General features: G+C 36.6%; 1 pseudogene; it reads right to left on the minus strand.

Annotated features, from left to right (window-relative positions):
• Window positions 1–8,363: 8,363 nt before the first annotated feature.
• Window positions 8,364–9,712, minus strand: LOC114045629 (annotated as a pseudogene).
• Between the last annotated feature and the right edge of the window lie 365 nt (window positions 9,713–10,077).

A 10,077-nucleotide genomic window follows, 5' to 3' on the forward strand; every position in this document is an offset into this window, starting at 1 on the left:
ATTTCCTCATAGTTTCTATTTATTTCCCTGTTTATATGGAATGACCTTTACCTGAGATGCTCAATTTACATATTTAATGTTAAGATTAATAGTTGTTTGTAGGCCTAAATGTGATGCTAAATACAACCTTACTTCCATAATTCTGTAAGCCCAAGCATCTTTCCTCAACATAGAATGAGAAGGTTCAGGTTATGAAGAGCTCCTTTGAAGTAATACCTTAGTATTTTAATAAGATCTTTCTCTAGGATAAAGTTATTTTACCATTTTAAAACTATAGAAGTTATGGACTCCTAATAGGGAAATCCTTTTAATCATCATTATTTATAAGAAGTAGAATTAAATACCTGAAAGAATAATGCCTCAGTGGTTATTTGATTTGAAATTGCTTGCCTTTTCAAAAGTTAAAGATACTAACTACCAACTCTCAAAAGAGAAAGAAGGTACTGTAGGCCTTATGGACCAGCAGCATAAAATGAAACTCCAGGACCTTGGTACTAAAAAGTGAATGTCTGCACAGTTTACCCAAATTTTTCTTTAATGTTTCTTACAGTGTGAATGAAATGAACCCAAAGTGTTATAAGTGTTATAAGAATAGTGATATATAAGTGTTATAAGAATAGTGATACAGATAGCTTATCATGGATAATGGTTCTTAATTGACATGATCTTGATAATTCTATGATAAGCCTAAATTATTCATTTAACATACTAATGTTGTGCACTGAGTTATCAGGTGAGAATGGTAATAACTACTATTGTGGTAATAACTAATATTCCCCCAAACTTTCATTTGTTGCAGTTTATCACACATGAACAAGTATAAACCTAGGTATAAGTAACTAACTTATACGTTTGAAACGTGTATTAAGCTTAAATAAAATAAATTTGTGTAAAATCATTCTAATTCTTAAAGCAGATTTCTCAGATTAGAAAGCAATTGCTTTATAACTACCTTCTTAGGCAACTATCTCAATCAGTAACCGATACTTGTTGCAAGATCAATATGGCACTTCATTCCAATTTAAGTAAAATATTCCATGACAAATCTTGACACAATACTCTAAAATAAAATTCTTTCAGTACCCAAAACAAGATCTTACTTCCCAAATGAGATACAAGATTCAACTTAGGGAATGATTCTTTTTTTACTTAATACTACAATGGAATTACAATGGCAAATTTTTTTTAAATGCTGGGAAATTTGCTTTGGAAATACATTTCAGGTGCTATATAAATTACAAATGAAAGGACACAAAAAGATGATTGGTTGGTAGAAGATATATCCTAATCAAAGCAAGCATCCTCGGGAACAATGTAAGGATTGTACTGGTCATTTAAAAATGGCATTCTTTTATCCATAATATAAACTTTATTTTCAATTAAAGATAAACTTTTGAAGTTAGTGAGAATAAACATTGATAGGTACCATTGAAAGATTGTTGGTGCAGCGTTTGGAGGTGGGACTGGAGTATAAATCTATGTATGATTGGGCCAATCTATTTTATGGTAACTCCTGAATGTTCTTTAGTAGAATTGAATTAATTTTAAGATGTCTCCTTAATTCACTAATTTTCTTTGTTCTAGGTCCTGCCAATGATAAATAATTGAGAGAGGGCATAACTATTTTAACTAAAATAGAATTCACAAAAGGATTCTTTTATTCTCTGTTCATTAGTTTTCAAGTTGCTATAGCAAAGAGAATGACAACACTGTTGTGGGGGAATGAATACATATAGAAGAATTCATAATGTGTTATATTAAAAATAGATTTTATGTTAATAAAGAGTTGTCTAAATGGTAGGAGCAGTCTATAGAGAGTTCCAGACCTTCCTCTAAGGCACTAAAATGATCCTGTATATTAGACATTTAAGAGATAGCACCTCTTAATGAAAGACAGTGTGTATAATGGTGATGTCAATACCCTTGGTGTCAGAAGATCTGACAAATTCAGTCTCCACCACTACCTAGGTTGGGGAATTTGAGCAAGTTATTACTCCCTACTGAATCTCAGTTTCTTCTTCTACAAAATGGTAACAATAACATTATTACCTAACTAATAGGATGATTATGAAGATCAAATGAAATAATGTATCTAAAGCACTTTGTAAATCTTAAGACAGCTATCGAAAGTCATCTAAAAGTCTAAATCTAAATCTTAATAATAATGATGACAATAGCTCTTATGTAGTACTTTAAGGTTTGCAAAGCACTTAATCGATAATCAGTCAATAATCTTTTATTAAGCACCTACCAATAACTAGACACTGTGCTAAGTGCTAGAGATAAGAACAAAGGAAAAAAAATGGTTCCTGTCCTCAAGGAACTTACGATCTAATGAGACAACATGCAAACATCTATACAAAGCAAGCTATCTGGAGGATAAGTAGGAAGAAATTAACACAGGGAAGTGTGTTTCTGTTATTTTTGTGCTCCAAAATCTGCAAAGGTTATTGCTGATTAAATAAAGTTCTAATCACTTTGCCTGGCATTCAAGGCAATCTACTCTCTGGGGCCACCCTGCTATTTCATCCTTATTTTATATTTCTCCCTTCTAGGTCACACTCTAGGCTCCAACCAAACTGTACAATTCTCTCTATTCCTCAAAAATATACTTTGTTTTCCTGCTTTCATACTTTGCTTACTATGCCTGGAATAAGCTCTCACCTCTTTGCCTGTTGAACTTCTATAAAACCCAGTTTAAATTCTACTTCCTTCATGAAATCTTCTATGATCCCCCAACATTAACACCTTTCTGCCTCTGATTTCACATAGCACTTTCATGTGCATCTCTATTTCACTATTACCCATTACTGTATATTATGTATTTATGTATATGCTTTCTCCCTCCTGAAATGTAAATTCTCTAAGTCTTTGTCTTATCTAAACTTCACATTAAACCCAGAGCCTCGCCTTACAGGCACTTTATAAATATTTGTTGAATTCAATGAAAAATTCTTTGAAATAAATGAGCTTAGGAGATAAATGAATGAACAACACTGCCATGGAAATGCTATTATTAATCCCATTTTACAGATGAAGAAAATGAAGCAGACAGAAGTTAAGCTTCTTACCTATGGTCACATAGCTAGTAAGTGTCTGAGGATAGATTTAAATTAGGTCTTCCTAATAACTCCAGACTCAACACTCTGTGCCACTGTGCCACCCAGCTGCCTAGAAGTCAGTTGTTAATATTATTAAATGAGAATTCATATAAATTATTTAATACACTGTATTTAATGACATATGTGTAGAACCAGAAATGGCTATGTAAATATTATCATCATTGTTGTTAATACTACAACCATAACATATAGGAAGATGATATTGATCCAATTTCTTAATTTCAGACCCATAGCATTTTTTTTGGAGGGAATCAGGGTTAAGCGACTTGCTCAGGGCCACACAGCTAGTAAGTATTTGAAACCAGATTTGAACTTAGATCCTTCTAACTCTAGAACTGAGAACCATAACATTTTGATAACATTTTTAAAACCAAGGGGGAAACTTATGAATTGTCAGACTTTTCCTTTGGGCTTTATGGGGCAGGACATCATGTGCCAGAAAGGAGAGACAACTCTTTCTTTTCTTTTCTACAGAAGATAGAAGACAATTTCTCATTGCTTTGATCTCACAAAAATCTTCACTCTGTGATGCTATAGAAATGCACAAATTACAGATAAGAGACTTATATTGCTTGTATCAGCCAACCTGTTGATTTTTTACAAAAAAAGAACTCAATAGGCAACAAAGTTGATACCTAATCTAGACATACAGAGACAGTTTGGTGTGTTGAAGAATAATATGGCTTGGGTCTAAATCTCAATTGTCATTTAATAGCTAAGTGTCACAACCTTTCTATGCATCAATTTTCTCATATGTAAAATGAGAAAGTTGGGGTGATGTGACTTTTAAGGATCCTTTCAGCTTTAAACCCATGATCCTATCATCCTAAGGTAGAATATATGTAATGTTTATAAAGCACTTAGCATGGTATAAAGCACTTAGCATGGTTCCTGCTTCTTAGTAGGTACTATATAAATGCTAACCATGATGCTGTGCTAAGGATGAAAAAAAAAAAACAACCCAAAATTAAATAATCCCTGCCTTCAAGGAACTTGTATTCTTCAACAAAAAAGATTTCTAAGTCCTAGCCAACTGTCCATTTTTTTTCAAGGAATTTTCCATTGAATTCAACAAACATGAGGTGCTTATGGCACCAGGCTCTAGGTTTAATGCAAAAGTTTAAATAAGACAAAGACTTAGAGAATTTACAGTTCAGTAGGGGAATGACATGTACAAAAACATAAAAATACAGTAATAGGTTATAGTGAATTAGAGAGGCACAGACAAGTGCTATGTGAAATTAGAGGCAAGGTATTAATAATGGGGAGATCACAAATTTCTCAAAGGAAGTAGCATTTGAGCTGGGCTTTATAGAAGTTTAATAGGCAAAGAGGAGAGAACTTATTCCAGGCATACTGAACAAAGTACAAAAGTGGAAAAACAGTGTATTTTTGAGGAATAGAGCTGTGTAGTTTGGCTGGAGCCTAGGATGACTAGAAGGGAGAGGTATAAAATAAGGATGAAACAGCAATATGGCCCCAAATAGCAAATTGCCTTGAATGTCAGGAAAAAGTGGTTACAACTTTACTTAATAAATAACCATTGCAGATGTTGGAACAGAGAAATGAAAGGACCAGATCAATATGTAAAAAAGATTATTCCAGCAGTGGTATAAAAGATGGATTGCAGAGGAGAAAGCAGGAACAAGAGATACAAACTTGTGAGCCTTGAAAGTGAAGGGGCTTATCAAAGGGAGATAATATAAAAAAAGAAAAGAAGGTCAAAGACAAAGCCTTGTGCAATGCCCACTTTCAGATTTCATGAAGAGGACAAAAACAAAGATAGAGAAGTTAGAGGGGTAGGAGGACCAGGAAAGTGTCATATCTTGGAAGTCTAGGAAGAAGAAAGTATCTCATAATAGGGGTGGGTGGTAATTAACATCAGATATTAACAAGAGAGGTCCAAGAAGATTGAGGAAGGGAAAAGAAAAAGACATTGGATTTGGCAATTAGGTCACTGGTGCTGTTGCGGTCTAGGGGTGCTGGGAACCCCAAAATTCAAGGGCAAAAGGTTCAGGACCTGCCTTGAAAGAATTTGACCCAAGCCTTCTTTCAGTCAGAGACAAGGTTTATTGTATCACCAATAGTAGAAGTGGGCCAGATTCTTAAGGAATCTGAGCAATTTGGTAGACAAGACTGACCTTTTTTATAGTGTGGCCAATAGCTTGGAGTGACTGGGAGGTAACAGATCTGGAGGTAACAAAGAAGGAGTCTCAAAGGGATTAAGGAGTGGAGGTTTAGGGTGGGGCCAGGTGCAGACAAAGAGGGCTACAATAAAAGGGCAGTTGAAAGGATTATTAACTGGGAAGGGCTGGGTGCCCCAGGCAATCGCCAGGGACCTGGGCCACATGGGAAAGTCCAGGACCTTTTAGGGATCCATCATTAGCACCCCATTAGTGCCCTTTTAAAATCAGTTTTTGTACAGTGGTAGAGTCAGAAGCAAGATTGTAATAAATTGAGAGTTAGTGAGATAGTAGAGGCATTAGCTATAGAAAACCTTTTCTCAGAAAGTTTGGCCATGTAGGGAAGGAGCTGAATGTAGGATTTTTGGAAGTGGAAACTAAGAATTATCCTTACCTATTTATGACTCTCATGAATTCCTTGTATTCTTCCCCACCCCACCCCCATTATTCCTATGGGATGACATAAAGACTGTCTTATATCTAATACAGATTGTTAGCAAAGGAGCTAAGGGCCCTTTTACTTATATTTGTAGAAATATAGATATATGAATGTTCTAATATTCCCATGACATATCTTGGGTGGGAGCATGAGTCAAAGAATGATATATTAGAAACCCCCCAGACTGAACCTAGTCTATATGAATTCATCACCTGGGTATTCTAGGATGTGGGTTACATGGCTATCAGATTAATTTGGTAAGATTTCTATTGCAATCTTAAATTCTGTTAATTAGTTCTTAGCTATCATAATTTGCTATTTATGTAGCATGGTCATTTCATTACTTTAAAAAACAAATTAGAGGGATCATTGGAGATCAAGTATGAGAGAATTAGGAAATGTCAGCTATCCCAACTTACTATTGTTTTCTAAAAGTTTGCTTTTTGAAAAATCAAGCATTTGGAACTTGGAAATAATTTCTTATGCAAACAATGTGTTAAATATTGGTTAAATTCCCAGGCCAGCTAACAAAAGCCTATTTAATTCATAATGTACTTGGACTATAGCTCTAATAATATTAGCACAGATTTCTCAATTCCAGAAGTGAATTTCCCAGCTCAAACTACACAAAACTATCTAAATTGTCTATACCACACTATTCATAGTTGTCATCATGAGGGCACTCATGGTAGAAGGGCTACCAGGAGCTGGGGAGAATGAGGAGGTAGGGATAAGGAGGAGCAAAGAGAAAAAGATGAGAAATAAAAATCTAGAGGCATAACATTTAGAACTAGAAGGAATCTTAAAAGTACTTTTCTCTTATGCTGTTATTTTACAGAAAAGGAAACTGAAGCAACTTGCCCAAGGTTACCCAGCTGGTAAGCACCTTAATCAGCAGTCAAACCCAGGTCCTCTGAATTCAACCGAAGTGTTCTTTCCACTGCAGTTTAGGATTTTATAGTTTTTATAAATAAAGACCTTTGGTAATAAAAGTTTTGCAGACTGGTAAAAATTTTGATGGATTGTTGCCAGCCCACAGACTTGGGACAGAGCCGTAAGCTTTTCCTGTTTTTCACAGATTGTTCCTTTTCCTCTATATCTGATCGCACAGGTTTACAGAATACTACAGGTTGTTTCACAATAGTTTCTATCAAACAAGGATTACAGCATAGCAGTATGGGTGCTTGGGACCTGGTTACTGGCAACTACTAGGTTGTTCATCATGGAATGCCTGAAATTACAGTCAACAGTTTTGAGTTTTTATTCTTGCCCCTTAGACCACTTCAGTCATCTCTGTAATCTCATCTCATTTCATATGATGCTCAGTTTCTCATCATTGTAGCTGGTGGAATAGAAACAAAAGATTTTTAAGTGTTAAGGGATCTTCAACATGACTTAGTTCTTTTGAGTAAGAATAAAACAAGGAATAGACCACCTAAGTTTTACCTTTCCTAGCATACTCATTTTCTTCCTCTGAATTGAGTTCCCTGTGAAGTTATCTTGCTTTGGTTACAGCCTCAGTGGTGGGTTATAGTGGTATCAGGGGTCCCAGTGTAGTTGGAGTCAAATACTCCAATTAATACTATCATTGATAGGGATATATCCTCCAATACTGCAGATTGTAATCTATCTAAACCAGTTTAGCCTATGTGACTTGCCTGTTTTCTCCCATAATTTTACTGCAGGGTACAAGTTTTGCATTTGGTGTGCTTGAGGTTTTAACAGTGGCTAATCACAGGTATTACACATGATTAATTATTCATAGGCCAATAGCACTAATGAACTGAAGGCTGTGGTTCACAAGGTTTTACTGCAATTGATGCTAAGAAACTACTCAATCTCTTCTCCTTCCTCTCACTATATGCCACTCCACAACTATGTGCATGTGTGCATTGTCTACCTGCTTTCCCCCACCCTCTGTTTTAATGTATCTGTGCTTCTCTTTGTCTTCTCTTGCCTTTCCCTTCCCCCATCCTAATTTTTCCATTCCCTTCCTTTTTATTTGCTCTTAGTCCCCATCCTGTGTCTCTTCCTCTGTAGTTAGCAATAATAGTGAATTTCAGTATATACTTATACTGCAACTTTATGCGATTATGTTTCATGTTTCCATCCCATAATTTTAAAAACAAGTAATTTTTTTTCTTTAAAGAGAAAGCAATAGGAACAAACTTTTTTTTTTTAAACTTAGGATCATATATTTAGAACTGGAACTGACTTGAGAGGTCATTTAATCCAACACCCTCATTTGCCAGAGAGTTAAATGAATTGCCCTACGTCCCACACATAAGTGGAAGAGCTGGAATTTCAATTCATGTTATTTGACTCCAAATTTGATGCCCTTTGAACTGTATTACACGATTTCATGTAACCCTGCGATTCAATGACCCTTCAGAGTCACAAGTTCTCTTTTAAATGTAGGCACTACTGTATACATACTGCTATCCTTTATGCCACAGTCTCACTGTTACTTTTTTTTCTAATGAAAGCATTCCAGAAATTTATTTAAAAGACAGACAATAAGAAAAACAAGTGAGGATTTTTCCATCTCTGTTTAGCAAGAGAATAAAAAGAATATATACAAGTTGGGTATCTTGAATCTCCTTCCAAGTCATGTCATTGCTATCCAAGAGAACAAGTCATGGGATCATCTGGCCTCTGGTGTTTCATCCTTTATGCCTCTATTTCCTCTTCTATAGGCTCTTGGGCTTCACAGGTGCTATTGTAGGGCCTCTTTCTCTTATCTTACTGCATGATCTCCTTGTCATGGAAGGGGCAGGCCTGCTCAGCATTTAATGCCCTTTTCAGTTCTTCATGTTTCTTTTTTCTTCACCTTTACTGTCTAAACTACTCTTCCTATGTTTCTTCTTTTTCTCTTTTGTGTTTCTCTTAGTGAAGCTCCATCAGAATTTTTGGTCAGTTCATTTGTTCTTCTCCCACAGCATCATTGGGAATATATTCATCTGCATTAGCAATTTCCTTCCCAACTTCTCCAGTACAGTAGGAAAACTTGGCAAAGGAGTGACAGCACTTGCACTCCCATCTACTTTCTTTCCAATAGGAATCCCAGTTGTTTATAATTGTTGATCTTGACATCCTCCTCATACTTAAGAGCAGGCAAAAGCTCACTCTTGTCCTTTGATGACTGTTCCATGCCTTGAATATTTCACATAGCCTTCCATCTAAGCTAATAGTAACTGGGGGCAGGGGGAGGAGGGAGTACATTTAGGTATTCTTGATCTCCATACTTCTCTATAACACTTTCTGTTGTTCTTTGAAATCTTCTTTCTTGGCTTTAAATAATTTACACAGCAACTCCAGTTTTGTTGGATCTGCATGGAGATGCACTTCAGACCCTTTGTCATAAGCCTCCCAGGCAAAACTGTGTTTGTGCAATTAAAATTGTATCTCCAGTGTATCAAAATTGTCTTCAGGAAGGAATCAGGATTCCTTCCTGCATTGGTATAAGGATTCTCTCCAATTGTTCTTGTTTCTGGATCTTAATAGGTAGAACTGGGATCTGATTTCACAAATGTTTAGCAATGTCTTCTTGAACACTGTTATGGTCTCTTTCCCTCTGAGAATTTGGTTCTTCTCTCCACTGATGTTTTGGTAAATTCACTTGATTCAGTAACTTTCCTGAGGCTAGTTTTTCATGTAGCTTCTGAGCATTCAGTGTATGTTTGGCCAGATTAACTTTAGCGTATTCTTCTACAATCTTCAAATGCTCTTCTAAGTTGCTGCAATTCCACCTATCCCTTTGACCATCACAGTCAAACATAAGCTGAGGTTGGATATGTTCATTAGGTGCTCTTTTGGGGTATCTCCAAGTCACAACATTCTCTTTTTTCGCCCCTCTGATGCCATTCTCCAGGTGAACTATAGTCTTTATCAGGTTGGGGTCTCTGATGCTTTGGTGTGGGTCTTTTTGATGGATCTATATACCATGAAGATATCTTTTCCTTCTTCATCTACACTGGGGGGGCATTACCCAGCTTTCTAGATCCTTTTTTCTCCAGTCTTCCTTTGTCATTTTCTTTGGCTCTTCCAAACCACATCACTTGACCCCCCGTGGTGGGTGCGGGGGAAGGCGAGAAGGAAGGGGCCATTGTTGCTTCTGTAACAGCAGCCAACGTGGTCCGGGTCATGGGGCCGCGTCACTGCTTCCACCGAGGGGAAGAGCTGAGAAGAGCGTGCGCCTAACTCGACCCTGACCCTGACCAGGACATGCTTCTATGGCGGCCGAACCTTGTGTACATTCGGGATCTTCCACGGGCGTCCCACAAGCCACCGGGGCTGACTTGTCTTAAAGAGACAGTGACGTATTTACCTCAAT

The sequence above is a fragment of the Vombatus ursinus genome, unplaced genomic scaffold, assembly GCF_900497805.2.
Source record: "Vombatus ursinus unplaced genomic scaffold, bare-nosed wombat genome assembly UNPS02014779.1, whole genome shotgun sequence".
In the NCBI taxonomy this organism is placed as follows: Eukaryota; Metazoa; Chordata; class Mammalia; order Diprotodontia; family Vombatidae; genus Vombatus; species Vombatus ursinus.